Source organism: Pistacia vera, unplaced genomic scaffold, assembly GCF_008641045.1.
Source record: "Pistacia vera cultivar Batoury unplaced genomic scaffold, PisVer_v2 Contig862, whole genome shotgun sequence".
NCBI classification, from domain to species: domain Eukaryota; kingdom Viridiplantae; phylum Streptophyta; class Magnoliopsida; order Sapindales; family Anacardiaceae; genus Pistacia; species Pistacia vera.
Genome location: NW_022196737.1, coordinates 56551 through 74626, shown reverse-complemented (window position 1 = coordinate 74626; position 18076 = coordinate 56551). Strand labels below are relative to the sequence as shown.

At 35.6% G+C, this 18076-nt stretch overlaps 1 protein-coding gene and 1 non-coding gene across 2 annotated transcripts in view; both read right to left on the bottom strand.

Annotated features, from left to right (window-relative positions):
• The window catches only part of LOC116118891 (uncharacterized metal-dependent hydrolase YabD), a 67061-nt gene that overhangs the window by 23631 nt on the left and 25354 nt on the right, over window positions 1-18076 (bottom strand). The gene's annotated exons all lie outside the window — the stretch shown is intronic.
• On the bottom strand, window positions 15575-15681 carry LOC116118898. The gene has a single exon (XR_004126241.1). It is a non-coding gene; the product is annotated as a small nucleolar RNA R71 (small nucleolar RNA).

Here is an 18076-nt window from a genome sequence, read left to right as displayed (position 1 = left end):
TCTTCTTGAAATTAAAACACACAGCAGCCACTCCAAAACACTCCCACAGCAGAAACATCTTTGGCCTAAAAATCAATTCAATTGATTTGCTCTCTTCTTAATCTTGAAGCCAAAGAGGATCTAGCAAATCCCTCTTTGGTTCTTTTTGAGATTGTCTTCGTGTGGACTACGTAGGTTCGATCCTACACTTGGATCGTTAGCAAAACATTCGTCGACAAATTTGGAGGAGCCTCCAATGTGCGTTTGTTTTCTTTAAAACTCAGATTTATTTTTCTGCAGATTTTATTTAATATGAATTGTAAAATTATACCCTTGATCTTGGCTCATGTAAATGATCCCTGAATTATATTTTTTGTTTCCGCTGCGTGTATGGGACCGTTTACTAACAATGTCATATTCAAGAAGGCATATCTCAAGTTATACATATTAGATTGCTATGATCTTGGTCTCATTTTAAAGCTTAGGGAAAGGGCTACAATGTTTATGTTTAGGCCTCAACCCAGTTCAATATGTATGATGCTAAAAAATCACTCAAAAGGCCACAGATTTGACAGGGCAACCATGGTAACATGTTTTCTCTTAGGATTTTCATCAAACAATTCATATGCACATGAAAATACTAAGTTGGCTACACTTCCACATCTTTCTCAAGCCACCAAAATAGGAGTAAGAACTCCCTAAAACCAACAATCAACCTAGCTGAAATTCATCCTCCACCTTTCCACATCCATACTTTCATTTTTCATCCAAATTTCCATCAACTCAACACATACAAAGACATCAATTCTTATCACATATTAATAAATCAATTCTCATCCCATACTTATAAATAAATTCTCTACACATACTAATGAATCAATTTTCATCACATACTACTAGTTCACTTCCCATCATATACTAATAAATTACTTCTCATGGTTATGAAATTCACATATCAAACAACCTCAATTTTCAATCCATAATTTTTCATCATCCAAACACACATACAACAAAAAATAAATTTCTCTACACAACTTGTGATTAAATCAAGGCTAAAGTTGGATTTACTTACCTTGAATTTGAGCAACTCCAACACTATAATCTCTCTTTGATAGAATTCGCTTTCCTCTTAAACCTTAAGCATATAAAACCATAAGAATTCAAAACTTTAAAATTTAATCTCTCTTCTTGGTGCAAGAATCTTACTTTTGGATGCTTAGGATTGAAAATCTATCCAAAATCCTATGAATTTCCTTAGAAATCTAGTGAAGAAATTTGAGAGAATTTGGGTTGAGAATGGCATGAATGGAGGGGTAGAGTGGCTAGGGTTTCTCCTCTTGAACTCTTATTACATAATATATATATATGTGTGTGTGTGTGTGTGTGTGTGTGTGTGTGTAGTTTCTCATTTTACCCTTGCACTTTCTAAAAATTCCATCTATGTCCCTTAGTCAATTTCAAGAATGCCCTCATTTTTATTATCTTCTCCATGTTATTCTATTTCTTTTCACTCCCCACTCTTTCATCTAAATATGAGTGAAATGACCATTTTACCCCTAATAACATTTTAAAGAATTTCCTTCACACTTGTTCAAGATAACTCTAACTAGATTCAACTAAGGGTATTTGGACATAAATAAAGCTACGTACCTTGATGTGGGCGTTACACCGTGGTTCAAAAAGCTACATCAGATTGGGAGGCTAAGTTTAAAAAGGTCTCACTCGATCTCACCAAGGAGGTGGAAGGTCGCTAAGGGGTTGAAGCTGAGACTGAATAGCTTAGGCTCAAAGTTGGGGAGCTGAACTCGGCCATCACAAACTAAGCTTAGGAGACGTTGGTCTTCTTGGTGCAGAAATTGTAGGAAACTTATCCTTCGATCGACTTTTCCTTCTTTCCGAGGGCCTACTAGAAGGAAGTCGACAAGATGAGGACTAAGGCTTAAGGGATGGCCTATGTTTACTTGAACGACTCTAAGCCCAATGGAGAAGGTGAGAAGGCAACCGGGGAGGAAGAGAAAGATGCTAGCGTCAAGTAGGAGGTCAAGGATCCAACTCCTCCAGCCACTCTCTCTACTATTGTTGCCGACCTTTCTCTGTCTGAGATTTCGCAAGATGTCTTGGCTCCTACCCTCGAAGAGGCTGCCAAGACTCCTGCTGTTGAGGAACCATTTGCCTTGATTGGCGATGATCTCCGTGGTCCGGTTGGCGATGATGCCCCCGCTCCTCCAACTGCTTAGAGATTTTTGTTTTTTGTATCTCTTTTTTTTTTTTTTTTTTTAATTTAGTTTGTAATTGAACTTGATTGATCGATGAAAGATATGTTTTGCACATTTCTGTCGAGCAATATTTATTTCTGCAAAGTCGTTCTAACTGTCCTTATCGAACTTGGCATAAAAATTGAAATTTGTTCCAAGTTATGCATAGCTCGCTTCTTGAGGAACTTTTCAATTATACACAAGGAAATCTTATGCGAAAACACTGAGTTTGAGCTGATTGTCTACCTTGAGTTTTTGTCGCCAGCTTATGACCGATTTCCTTTGACATGTTTTACTTGAGTTTTCCCAACTTTAACTTTGTCGATTTGGGAAGTTTCTCTTGCAATGATTTGGATTCTGACGTGGCTTATCAAGCTAAGCTGCCTTTTTTGAACTCTTGACTCTAAGTTTTGGATGTGATCGCACGGGTCATGATTTTGAAACCACAGATGATAATTGATAAACAATATATTAATAAACAGAAAATGACAAACAAAGTAAAGTTCATGAATAATAACTATTTTTATTGATAGAATTTTGGCCATAAATGACCTTACAATGAATTATTAGAAAAAGACAAAAAATGATTGAAACTTGAGCTGGTTATTGGTAATACCTTCGCAAATGCTCGACGTTCCATGCTCGCAGTAAGGCTTCACCATTGAGGTGTTCCAGGTGGAAAGTTCCTAGTGAAGTTTTTCGGAGATCTTGAATGGACATTCCCATTTGGGCCCAAGTGCCCCCAAATTCGTGTTTTGTGTACCCTGGACAACTTTTCTAAGGACTAGGTCACCCACTTCAAAGTCTTTGTTCTTGACTTTGGAGTTGAAGTATCATTTGGCTCGCTGTTAGTATGAGCAAGCCTTAGCTGAGACTTGGTTTGATGTTCTTCAATTACGTCCAACCTCATGCAAAAAAGATCTTCACTTGTTTCTTCATTAAAGACTTTTTTTCAGAACGAACTAATCTGTACTTCAATTGGGGCCATTGCTTCACACTTGTATGATAGAGAGAACGAGGTTTCTGCTATCGAGCTTCTAGTTGTCGTTCTGTAAGACCATAAGGCCTTGGGCAATTCATCAACCCATCTTCCCTTCTAGGCATCAAGCTTCTTCTTAATGGTGTGCTTGATCACTTTGTTCACAACATCTACTTGACTGTTAGCTTGAGGCCAATAAACAGCGGTGAAGCTCTTCTTGATACTTAGCCTTTCATAGAAAGATCTAAAGTTCTCACAATCGAACTATTTTCCATTATCAGTTATTATTGTATGGGGAATTTTAAATCTACAAACGATGTTCTTGTAGATGAAATCCTTCAGCTTGTTTGATATGATGGTAGTTTGTTCGATATGATGGTAGCTAAAGGCTTGGCTTTTACCCACTTAGTGAAGTAGTCTATTGTAACCATTGTGAACTTCCTTTTTCTCGAGGGAAAGGGCCTATTAGATTGATCCCCCAGATTGCAAACGGCCAAGGACTTGTCAAGGTAGTTAGTTCTTGGGGTGGAGCTTGTGAAACATCAGCAAATCCTTAGCATTTATTGTACCTTGCACATGTCTGCTGTGTCATCAAAGACTATTAGCCAGTAACTTGGAAAAAGCACTTTACATGCTACAGATCTGCCCCTCGGATGGTTCCCACAAATGCCTTCATGGATTTCTCTTAAAACATAGTCTGTGTCTTCATGGTCAACACACCGCTCTTAGTTTTACCCACACTTATACCATTTGTCATTGATGAGCGTGTATCAAGATGAATTTGCTCGGAGTGTTTTGGCTTCGCTTCTTCCTTTTGGCACTGTTCCATCTCTTAGGTAGGCAATTATTGCATCCATCTAACTGTATCTCTGCCCTGTTACTAAGATTGATACCTACAAAGCGAGGATGCTTGGACTTGGGAGGAATTTAACAGGTATATAATCAGTCTTTAATTTTCTTGGCTCATCACCAAAGCTAGGCAGGCTAGAGCATTGGCCACCGAATTCTTCTCTCTCGGGATTTGAAGAATAGTGAAAGACTTGAACTGCTCCAGCTTGGATTTCACCTACCTGAGGTAGGATGTCCTTCTGTCTTCCTTGGCTTGATATTCCTCATAATCTAATAGACTACGAGTTGAGAGTCGCTGTAGATATTGATGGACTCTGTCCCATTTCCTTGGCGAGGTGGATCCCCGCAAGCATTGCTTCGTACTCTGCCTCGTTGTTAGAGGCAGTAAACTTGAATCTGACTATAGCTCTGATCGGGTTCCTTTTGAAACTTTCAAGCAAGAGCCTAGCTCCTGCCTTCTTTTCATTCGAGGACCTATCTAAATACGAAGTCCACTATCATAGATCGTCAAGCTTTGGTTTCTTCTATTCACTTACCTCCGAGGTGCTTGCCCCTGGCGGGTGATGAACAATTTTAATCCTTGCAAGTATATGAATCACAACTACAGTATGGTGTGCACATGCAAGGGTCAATCCCAAAGAGATTTGTAAGCACTCAATTAATCCTAATAAACTATGCCTTGATTAAAACAAATAAACTGAAGAAATCTAAAGAATTGATGAGGTAACAAACTTATAGTAAAAATAACTAATACTAAACAAATTGACAGAGAACAACTATTAAACTTATGTAAAATCCAATGAACTAAAACCTAGGTATCCAATTTTACCATAATAATTCAGTTTTATGTCAACTATCAAACTATTGTTATCACAATCCAAATTCTAGGGTTCACACTCACATAAGTAAGGTATTATCGTAAGGCGTTCAGGATTAATCTAGTATCTTTAACACAAGACTAGCTAGGGCGTATAGTCTAGCCTAATGATTAAAAACCCATCAAACACAAGAGTACTTGAAATCATGAATAAAGGCGCATCTGATACTAATCATTCAAGAAATCATGAACCAATTCGCATTTTGTCAGGGCATATACACAAAATACTAATCATTCACTCACACGAGCTATTCAAGAGTAGATAGGGTGTGTAGTCTAACCTTGTCTCACACAATCAATTAATTAATATTAAAGATGATCAAGCAATAACATCAATTAAAGATTGAATGAAGGACGATGAATAAATCTAGAATTGCAATGGATTGATAAAACAAATAGAATTAATAAAGACATAAAACCTTCTTATTAGGCTACATTGGATCCCTAGAAAAGTATTTAGTTAAACATGATTATAAGGAAATCAAACCTCAAACTCTTCAAAAACATGAAGTACAAGAGAAAAAGATGAAACCCTAGGTAGATCTTTTCTCCTTGCCTTCAATTCTCTCAAAGTTGAAGTAAAAGTCTCCCCTAAAAATACCTAAAGTGTAATAGTTTCTTTCTAGCTAGTATACTCTGAAAATAAACAATATTATAAGAAAATATATAAATATAGGTGAGTATGAAATAATGGGCCCATAATTAATTTTTTCTTTATATACAAATCTTTACATAATATAATAAAGTCACAAAATAGTAACTCGACAGTATCGCCAAACCTTTCTGCTTCTTGACGTTCCATGTGACTGTGTCTCACCTACTACCTATAAAAACATTGAAAACAACGGGGGGAGCACTAATTGCTCAGTAAGTAAACCCACTATGCTACCCTTCTCTCTCCGTTGCTTAAATGCTGAATTTCTTTCCTTACATCACACTTCACTATTCTTCTCTATTCTTTCTCAATTTCTAATTTCTCACTACTCAAGGTAATAGGCATGGTATTATGCATAGATATGATGCAAATGCACAAATGCATAGAATGTGCATTTTCTTTTCTATTCTCTTCTTTCTCTTCTTTCTTTCTATCTTTCTATTCTTTCTTTCTTTCTTGTCGATCGAACTCGGTTAAGGCATGGATTTGGAACCCTGGCCATGTGAGTGTATTCTCTAATTCTGATTACAGTCCTCATCCACATGCACTTCTAACAAACTGTACAATTCTTCTTTCTGAATTCTGAGGTCGCTCACTAAAGGCGGCATGCATGCGGGGCTATGTCACTCACGGGTTCCCCATCGCAACAACCTTCTCTTCTTTTATCTTTTTACACTTCTTTAAATAAAAAATTCAGATTTGAATTTCTTTAATATTCTCATTTCTTTCTATTTACTCTTTAATGTTCTTTAATGCTTTTTCATGCTCTTATGAGTATGTATGCATGTAGATGGGTTCATGCTTATAATTCTTTCTAAATTCACATGTTTAGATGCAATAATGCAATATGGAATGCAAACATGTCATTCTCTACCATCTACTAGCTCATCTAAAAATAACACATAACCATACTCATACATGCACTTCTCTTTGACATTTCATCAAACAACTTATGTATACATGTAAGCTCTAAATTGGCTACACTTCAACTTCTTTTCTAAGCCACCAAAATTTGGAACAAAATCTTACAAGATTAACGCCAAACCTATCCAAATTGCACACTCCATAATTTATACTCCAATTCTTCCATAATTCATCCAAACTCTCATCAAACATCAAATACACAAACACTACTTCTCATGGATAAGTTCCAACCATCATTCAACATCAAATCCATCAACAATTCTTCATATAAAACATATATATGCATAAAAGAAATTCTCTACACAATAATGCTTCAATCATAACTAGGGTAGGATTTACTTACCTTAGATGTGAGCAATCCAACACTTTAATAATCTTCTTTGATCCAACTCTCTTTCTCTTAAATCCTATGAACACAAATCATCAAAATTCAACACTTTAAAAATTAAAACTCAGTTCTTAGTGCAAGGATCTTACCTAAGGATGCTTGGGATTGAAATTCCACTAAAAATAACCCAAAATATATGAATTTCCCTTGAAAAAGAATTGAAGAAATTGAGAGAATTTGGGGATGAAGGTGGCGTGAAAGTGGAGGAAGAATGGCTAGGGTTTCATTCTTCAACTCTTGATATAACATAATATTATTTATAGTTTCCCATTTTACCCTTGCACTTTCTATGAAATTCCATCTATGTCTCTTAGTCAATTACCATAATGCCCTCATTTTTATTGCATTCTCCATGAAATTCTATCTCTTTTCACTCCCCATATTTTCAACTAATTATTAGTGAAAAGACCATTTTACCCCTAATGACAATTTAAGGGATTTTTTCTTCACACTTGTTCAAGATAACTTTAATAAAATTTAACTAAGGGTATTAGGGCATAAGTAAAACTACGTACCTCGATGTGGGCGTTACATAAAGACATCCTTTTATAGTACTAGGGTTGTGGGAAAGGATGGGAAAAATTCCTAGACAAAATAAGAGAATAAAATTCAATTCTAGGTGAAATAGAATAAGAGAATCCTAATGACATTAGGATTCCTTCAAACAAGCTATGCAAAGGTCTCCAAAATAAAACATGATAACTTTTGAATCTGGAAATGTTTTGAAAATATTAATTGTAGGTATTAAAATAATCTTTCTAACACTTCAAGAATCATCCAAATCTAAGGTCTATAGCTCAAGTTATTGTAGAAACACTAAAGCATGTTCCAAAACCCGCTTCTGCTTGTCTGATGTAACTTTCGGATCATTTTTTAACAACATTCCACATAGAACTGGATAAAATAATATGATAAAATTTTAGCTCCATCTCTTCTCTTTATAACGCCACTAGAATTAGGTCAATCGGATTTGTGTAGCTCAAGTTATGCTCATTTTAGTGCAACACGTTATGACAAAAAAACTCCCAAGCATAAAATTCACGAAGTGCGCCCTGGCATGATTTACTGGCACTGCGGCATGAAGTTTCTATCCATTTTGCAATTTTATACTGTGGCGTGGGAATAGTTTTGCTGTGGCAGACAATCTTTAAAAATCTATGACTTCTTCATTTAAGCTTCGATTCTTGAATTGTTTGTTCCTACACGCTTATGATTATTTCCTCTTCAATGTCCATGCTTGAAATCCTAATTTTTCAGCACCTAAACACTTGAAAATTCACAAAACATAACCGTGATTCTAGAAAACAAAAGAGATATAAAAATTAAGTAAAATTAACCAATTAAACCTAATTCTCTCACAAAATACCCTTAAAATCACTAAGTATGAGTCCACTTCCAAGCACTCATCATCGTGCTTGCTTCTCCCTCGGGCTGATAGGAAAATTCTGAAATTAAGTCTGCCAAAGCATGACCTTTTATCGCTATGCTCAAGATGTATTTGATATCACGCTGACTTATTTACATTGTCCACTGGATCAATCTGTCCGATGCCTTAGGCTTTTGCATTATTTTCCTCAACGAAAAGTTCGTTAGCACGTGAATGGTGTGCGCTAGAAAATAGGGCCACAATTTCTTAGCAGCAATGACTAGTGCATATGTGAGCTTCTCCATTTCAGGGTACATTGTCTCAGCATTGAGCAACCTCTTGCTCACATAGTACATCGGTCATTGCACTCCCGCCTCTTCGCGTACCAAAGCCATGTTGAAACCCTTATTCCCCTTCAGAGTTTCGAAGAATGGTAGGCACTTGTCTATGGCTTGGGAAACAAATCTACTAAGTGTGGCCACACACCCTGTTAAGCTTTGAACCTGTCTTATGCTGGTTAGGCTTTTCATGTCCAGGAGAGCTTGAATCCTTTTAGGGTTTGCTTCGACACCTCGTTGATTTACCAAAAAACCTAGAAACTTTGCCAAGCTTACTCTGAAAGCGCACTTTTGAGGGTTGAGCCTCATTCTGTATTTTTTAAGGATGTCGAACATTTCCCCCAGGTGCTCAATGTGGCTTTCGACGACCTTTGATTTGATGAGCATGTTGTTGATATACACCTCCATTGTTTTACCTATTTGCTTGGCAAACATCTTGTTCACCAAACGCTAGTAAGTTGGCCCAGCGTTCTTCAAGCCAAATGGCATAACCCTATGATAGTAAATACACCGGTCAGTAATAAATGAGGTGTGTTCTTCATTGGGCTGATACATTGTTCTCCCAGCTCTTTTGTTGGCCCTACTACGGGCTTTTCTTTATGGATGTGAAGATCTATGGTATCCTAAAAAGGTTTGGGGTTTGGCTCGGACTCTATAATGACCATGGTTCTCGAGAGTGGCCATTTTAGCATAGCATTAATGGCCCAGTTGTAACATTCCTAAGATTCTTTTATGTAACTTTTGATCATCACGACCTTGCCTAGAGTTGAGAACCTCATTGCCTAGCAGCGTACTAAAGTGTCTATACTCAAATCATCTAGGATCGGTCTTCTATGTAATACCCACATTCAAAAATATGGTAGGGATTATTTTATAGTCATAGTGAATTATTTAACTAGTTTTATAGAGGAATTCCATAAAAGTTTCAATAGGGGCAAAATGGTCATTTTACATAGAATCACGTGTTCAAGTGAAATGTGAGTATGATAAATATAATGTATTAAGTGTGCTAGCCATGAGAATAGAGTGGTAGAAAGATTATGGAAAATACACGTGATGTGATGCCGAGATAAATACGTGTTTGTAAAGTAATAGGAAGAAATTAAAGAATAAGGGTAAAATGGTCTTTTCACTCACATCTAGATGAAAAAGTGGTGAGTGTAAGGAAGCAAAATAATGTGAAGAAGATGATCATGAGGGTAATTAGGTAAATGACTAAAGGATAGATGAAATTTGGATATATATATATATATATATATTATATATATAATATATATATATATATATATATATAATATATATAATATATATATATATATATATAAGGCTTCAATTGACAAAACCCTAGCCATTCCATCCCTTGAGCATGCCATGTAATAGCTTCTTTTCTACTAGTATACTTAGAAAATATACTATGAAAACATACATACTTATTAAGTGAAAAGTAGATGGGCCCAAATTTTTCTTTTTTTACTTAACATATTATTCTTTACATAATACAAATTAACATTACAAAAACTTTTCCAATGGTGGACAGTGGTGCCATTTATCTCCGCGTCTCGACGTCCATCCGATCACTTCTCACCTATTTCCTGCAAAAACATAGAAAAACAATGGGGTGAACACAAATTGCTTAGTAAGTAAATCCTCTACTCTTCTATCCGTGTGCCTTACTCTTTAATTCTTTCCTTACTCTATTCTTTTCTTCTTCATTCTCTCTTTGTTCTTTCTCTTTTCTTTCACTGATTCTAGTTCTCACTGTTCTTTTCTTTCTTTCTAATTCTCTTTGTTCTTTCTTTCTTTCTTATTCTCTAGAACCATGGTAACACGCATGAATGGGATGCACATTCAGTAATGCTTAAAATGTATTTTCTTTTCTCTTTTTTATTTCTTGTTATGTTTTTTTTCTTTCTTGCTCAAGCTTTCTCATTCTTTCTTATTCTTAATCTTCTTCTTTCTTATTCTCTCCTATTCTTATTCTTTCTTCTTTCTTATGCTTTCTTTCTTTTCTTATTCTTTGCCGATCAGACTCGGTTGATGCATGGATTTGGAAACCTGACCGTGTGAGTGAGTACAGTCCTCATCTACATGCACTCTTGTGGACAGTACAAATTCTTTCTTCTTCTTAGGCCACTCAATTAATGTGGCATGCATGTAGGAAATTCTTCTTGGTACAACCCTCATCCACATACACTCTTACGGACTGTACAAATTCTTTTTCTTCTTATGCCACTTAATTAGCAACTAAATAGCTTGTATTGATATTGATAATATAAAAGCAATTCCCTGGCAACGGTGCCAAAAACTTGTTGAAATCTGCAAATGTAAAGAATTGTGCAAGTAATATAGCTCGAGTAACAAGTGTCAAATCCCAAGAGAATTACTACTACAAAGTACCACACTATCCTATCTTATTGCTATTTGATTAATCAGATTTTTAGAATGATTCAATGAAAAAAAAAAATAAACTAGAAACAAAACAAAAACATAATTTTATTAATACTTTGGTAGGAAATCAATATGACTAAACCTAGGGCATAGATTTCACACCAATTTAATCCTATGCATTGACAATTATCGTTAACCCAATTAAGCTTATTCTAAAGGCCAAACTCTCTAATATTTCGCTAACTTTCTCTTGAACAATTAACAAATTAACTTCTAATTACTAGCCTGAATTATCTCTAATCAGATTTAAGCAATTGGAGATCATTAAGTTCTATGAAATTTACCAGAGCCTCACAGATCCTGGTAACCTATCTCTAGCGTTCGCTCAATCTATTGTTTTAGTACCTTAGACTAATTATGTTTCATCTCTCAATCTCAACCTAACCCATAAAATCATTCAGCTCTAGGGCCCTTAAGAATTGAAAGCGTTAAGCGCAATAATAAAACTTAAAACAAAACTTAATAAAAATTAGCAACAAATAATTCAATGCATATTCATATAATTGGCTACATCTTAGCTCTAGAAAATTAAATTAGTTCATACTTTCAATAATAAAAGCAACCATTGTATTCATAAACATGAGTATAAGAAAGAGTAGAAAAACTTGTCTAATTGGTAACCCAAAATTGTAGGAATTTGCAATCTCCAAAGAGCGGCTAAACTTCTCTCTTTTCTAATCTCCCCCCAAAATCAGCTAAAGACATATATTTATACTCCTAGGGTTTTAGGGTTATGATTCCCACTATCGTAATCACTTTAGAAGTCTTAAAATAGGAAATACACATCATAAATTTAATGTAGAAAATTCCAGAATTGCAGTTGTGCCAAAGCACTATGCCTAGGCATAGTTGATTCTGCCCCAAAACTTGAAATCTTTAAAAGATGATGATGTTTGAGCATGATAACGTTCAAATTTGGCAAAGTGGTAAAGATATGAATTGTATCCCTTTGAATCATCTTGCCAAAGGTCTATGAATCGTCTTAATCTAAGTTCTATAGCTTGAAATATTTTCAAAATACCGAGGTATGCTCAAGCTGGAGCGTAATCTAGAATCTTCTCTTTACTTCAAACCTCCATAACTTCTTCAATTCAACTCTGATTCTTGATCTGTTTATTTCTACTCATCACTCATTATGTTGCTGACATGATTCTTCATCTGAGCATAACATTTAATGACTAGTAGCCTGAAAAACACTCAAACACACCCGTGATCCCGTAAAAGACAATTATGAAAATATTAAGCAACTTTACCAAATTAAGCCTAATTTCCCACAAATAATCCCCATAAACCACTAACTAAATGTGTATTTTCAAGCTCTTATTAGTGTTGTACAAATTCAATGTAAGTAAACCCAATCTAAGCTTTAATTTGAGTAGTATATGTGTAAGTTGATTCTTGAGTGTTTGTGTATGATGTATGATAAGAAGTATTGGTTGTTTAGATGCTTGTTTGATGGAGAATAATGTGTAGAAGTTCAGCCAAGATGAGTAGTTATGTAGATGTGATGTTTTGGTTGAACTTTGGATGAAATTTTGAAGAGTTGATGTTGGAATTTGGAAGTGTTGAATTTGGCCAGAATAGGGGCTGAGTTTTTGTTGAATTTTCTTCCAACTTTAAGGTATTTGGATAGATGTGGAGGTGTGGCCAACCATGTACTTATATGTGCATGTAAAATGTTTGGTTAAATTTCAAAAAAAATTCATGCATGAATTTATCAAATATTGTTAAAGATATTGTTTGAGAAAGGAAAGAATTGCTGTTAAAAGGTTGTATTAGACTTGACCAAGTATAAATTTAAGTGTTTAAGAGTGCATTTTGTTATGCCAAAATTTAGAATAACACTTGGTTATGTTAGTTCAATGAAATGAATGGCCTTTAGTGTGTGGTTCAAGTTGCTTGAACTTTTAGCATTAGTTTGAATGGCATATTGTATTTAGTCATTGAATTATGAGTTTTGAAACCTATGACTTTAGAAAACTGATGGCAAGAATTGCATATTAAATTGATGCAATAGTGTAATATTGATGATAGTAAAAGATGGGTGATTATATTATAATATTACAATATGCCACAATAAATTGTCAAGCTAGTAAGCTTGAAATTAGAAAGGTCATTCAAAGAATGGCTTGGCCAAATGAGGATATTGTTGTTTCTTGTTTTGAGATTAGTTATAAACAATATGTAATAAGTGATTTTATTGTTTAAAGAATAGAAAAGCTTTCCTAAGTATAGACATCAAAAGAAACATCAAAGAAATAGAAGTTTGGTTTATGTATTAAATACATGACCATTTTAGAAATTGATTGGCATGAGTATAGTTTTCATGCCTTATTATATATTACAAGCTATAGCATTGTGCTAAAAGATCTTAAGAATATGTTGTATTGGCCAAAAGTTTAGTTAAGAATGTCATAAAGAAATTAGAATTTATCCAAAGTATATATGTTGTGCTATATGTTAGATTGTATTTACAATGATTAATACGGCAATATAGATTAATGTATAGAATTTTGATAATCTGAGAATTATACTGCTTTTATTAGGCTTTTTGGCCGGATTTTAGATACTTCTTAGTTCAATTTTTGCCTGAATTGCTACTTAATTCTTTACATTTTGTGTTTTGGCCAAAATTGACATTTTGAGCAAATAATGAGCAAATTGGAGTTTCTAGACCCAGAAGCAGATTGAAGCACTATGAAGCTTGTTCCAATGAGAAAGCATCGGAGATCAAAGATTCAAGCAGAGGGCAATTCTGTAATTTTAGAATTCTTCATGAAGGTTTGCCGCGGCGAAGTTCTATTCTTTGCCATGGTGAAGGAAGCAAAACACGAGATTCTAACTTACCTCGTTGCCGCGGCGAAAGAAGTCTGCGGATTTTTGTTTTCTTCAAAACGCACAATTTTATTTTAGGAAAGTTGTACGTTTTTGGGTGAACTATAAAAGGAAAACTTTTCCATTTTGAGAAGGGTGGTCGAGGTTCGCTTGGTTTTCATTTTTCCTTTGAATAGATTTGACATTTTTGTTAAGAAAGTGAGAAGATTGGAGATTAAACCTTGTGGATTCTTCAACTAGGGGAAATATCTTTTCTTTTCTCTTAAATTCAATATGTTAAATGCTACGTTTACTGTATTTTGATTTAGTTATGAACTAACCCATTTTGGGTTAGGGTTTTGATTAAGTTCGAATTTCTATGGGTTAATGAATTGATTATTGCTTTTTCCATATTCTATTTCATAGATTGTGTGGTTATTCTGTTTTTAATGGAATTTATTTGATGAATATGATGAGATTGAGAAATGAATCATGTTGAGCTTCTTGGGTAATCACCATTATAGTATTGAATGCTAGAGATAGATTTGAGAATCAATGAAATCAATCTAGGATTCCATTAGCTTAATGAACTTGGATCTTTTATTCTTCAATTTGTTGGGTGATGAAGTTTAATAGGGAAAAGTAGGAATTCATAGCCTGAGAAGGTATGTTTGACAACTTAGAGAATTCAATTTACAATCTATGCATGTGAGTGTGAAATTAACATAATCAGTAGAATTCATCCATAGAGTCCGAATGAAGTCAAAACCCTAACCGTTTGTTAAATTGATATTATTCTTGTGTTTAAATTCTTGCTTTCATTAATTAGTCTTTAATACTTAGTAAGTTTTGTTTTAGTTTTAGATTTAATCTCTCCATTAATCGAAACACATTCGGTTCCTCCAACTTGAAAATAGTAGGAAATTTAGTGCTTAACAACCAATCCTCGTGGGAACGATACTCACTCATCACTTTATTACTTTGTGCGACTAGTGCACTTGCTATTTATGCATGTTGTAGTTACAACGCATCAAGTTTTTGGCGCCGTTGTCGGGGATTGAGTTGTGTGTTAACATTAAATTTTTCTTGTGTTAGCTAGATTGGAGCTTTATTTTTGCTTAATTGTGAGTTAGTTTAATTTTTGTTATTCTTTTTGGTTGGCTTGTGATCTCACTTTTTGTCTCTTTCTGTGTAGTTTATGTGAAGAGCAAGACATTAGCTAGTGGTTCCTGTTGATCCTGAGATTGAAAGAACCACTGGAAGACTTAACAAAAAAAGAAGAGAAAGAGATGCTACAGTGGAACCAGAGGTCATAGTTGTTGAGATGGCAGAAAATAGAACACTAAAGGAGTTTTCAATTCCCTCAGTTGATGGCAGTGGGTCGAGTATTACTAGACCAGCAGTACAAGCCAATAACTTTGAGATAAAGCCGGCAATCATCCAGATGATCCAACAGTCGATACAATCCAGGGGAGATTTGAAAGAAGATCCAAATCTACACATTGCCAATTTTTTGGAGATTTGTGATACTTTCAAGTCAAACGGAGTGTCAGATGATGCCATCAGATTGAGACTATTCCCGTTTTCATTGAAGGATAAAGCTAAGGGATGGTTAATGGCACTACCATCAGGAACGATCACAACATAGAATGATTTAGCATAGAAGTTCCTAACCAAATTCTTTCCTCCAGGAAAGTCGGCAAAGCTAAGAAATGATATCACATCATTTCTACAGAAAGAGTCGAAATCATTGTATGAGGCTTGGGAGAGATACAAAGAATTACTGAGGAGGTGTCCACATCATGGGTTGCCAGTTTAGATGTAAGTCCAAACATTTTATAACGGATTGATGGTGAATGTGCAAATTATGGTGGATGCAGCTTCGGGAGGAGCACTGCAAAATAAGACCCCGGAAGAAGCTCAAGAGTTGCTTGAAGTTTTGGCAAGCAACAATTATCAAAAACCTAATGAAAGGGTGTAACCAAAGAAATCTATGGGTCTTCATGAATTTGATGCATATATAGTCATTTCAACACAACTAACAGCACTTCAGAAACAGTTGGGAAGTATGCAGGTAAATTCCATTCAAGCACTTCAACTAACTTGTGAATTTTATGTAGGTAATCACGTGAGTAACGAATGTCAAGTGGGGAACACGTTTGCTTCAGCATCATCATCATCAGAGTAGGTTAACTACTTGGCAGAAAATCAAAGGCAACCAAACAATCCGTACTCCAACACATATAATCCTGGTTGGAGGAATCATCCGAACCTGTCTTGGGGCAATCAGAATCAACAGAATCAGCAGAACAATCAATGGAACCAAAGAGCATTGTCAAACAACCAAACAGGGGTGAACAATCAATCAGGAAAGCAAAGAGTGACAAAATTGGAGGACATGTTTGGAAAGTTTATGCAAGAGACCACAGGTTTTATGAATGAGATGAGAACGAATTTCAGAAATCAAGGGGCATCCATTCGAAACTTGGAGGTACAAGTGGGTCAGTTGGCTAATAAGTTAAATGAGAGACCACAAGGCTCACCACTGAGCAACACAGTGACTAACCCACGTGAGCAAGCAAATGCGATAAGTCTGAGAAGTGGGACAGTGTTGGAAGAGGTGGAAAAATCAAGGGAAGAAGAAAGTCCACCAAAGGGAAAGGAAAAGGAAGACTCTGATGAGGAAGTTGATGAAGAGATAGTTGCTGAAGAGAAACCATCTAGTTCCAGGGAAGAAGAACAAAAACGGGAAGTGAAACAAAGACAAAGGAAAGAGAAATTGCCATTTCCTGAGATACCACTAGAATTGGCACATCACACTCCTCCTGTGTCGTTTCTTCTGAGACTAAAGAAAAAGAATCAGGATAAGCAGTTTTCCAAATTCATTGAAATATTTAGAAAATTGCATATTAACATTCCTTTTGCAGATGCATTGCAACAGATGCCGAGCTACGCGAAATTTCTAAAGGAGATTTTATCAAATAAAAGGAAGTTAGAGGATGAGGAAATAGTGATGCTCACGGAGGAGTGCAGTGCCATTCTCCAGAAGAAGCTACCCCCAAAACTCAAAGATCTAGGGAGTTTTACTATTCCTTGCATTATAGGAGACATTACCTTTGATCAAGTTTTATGTGATTTAGGTGTTAGCATCAATTTAATGCCTTTTTCTATTTTCAGGAGATTGGGAATTGGTGAAGTGAAGCCAATGACCATGTCGTTACAGCTTGAAGATAGGTCCATAAAACATTTGAGGGGTATAGTGTAGGATGTGTTGGTGAAAGTGGACAAAGTGATTTTTCCAGCGGATTTTGTTATTTTGGACATGGAAGAGGATAAGGAAATTCCTCTTATTTTGGGCCGACCATTTCTGGCCATAAGAAGAGCACTTATTGATGTGCAAGAAGGGAAGTTACTGTTGAGGGTTCAAGATGAAACAGTAACGTTTAATGTGTTTGAGGCTATGAAGTTCCCATTCGAGTCAGATTCATGCTTTAGTGTTGATGTGGTGGATAAACTAGTAGTGGAGGTAATTGAAGAGAACACTCAACAACTACCTCTAGAAGCGTGTATTGCCCAATCAAGAACAATAGAGGTAGATGAGTCGGCAAAGAACGAATATGCTAGATTGTTGGAAGCACTTCAGCCGATTGATGAGAGTCAAGATCTAGAATTTGAGGAATTTGATTTTGAAAAAAAGAAGGAAAATGAAAGAAATGAAGAATCGCCAAAGCTTGAGCTGAAACCTTTACCTTCCCACCTCAAATATGTGTATCTTGGGGAATCAGAAACCTTCCCAGTAATCATCAGTTCAAGGTTGAGCAAATTGGAAGAAGAGCGATTAATTAAGGTGTTGAGGGAACACAAATCGGCAATTGGATGGACTATTTCAGATATTAGAGGCATCTCTCCATCTTTTTGCATGCATAAGATACTCATGGAGGATGATATCAAGCCTAGAGTTCAACCACAACGAAGATTGAATCCTTCGATAAAGGAAGTGCTAAGAAAGGAAGTGCTAAAACTTCTAGATGCGGGAATAATTTATCCCATTTCTGATAGTCCATGGGTGAGCCCGGTGCAAGTGGTTCCGAAGAAGGGAGTATCACTGTGATAAAGAATGAGAGCAATGAATTGATACCAACTAGGATGGTCACGGGCTGGAGAGTGTGCATTGACTATGGGAAATTAAATGAAGCGACAAGGA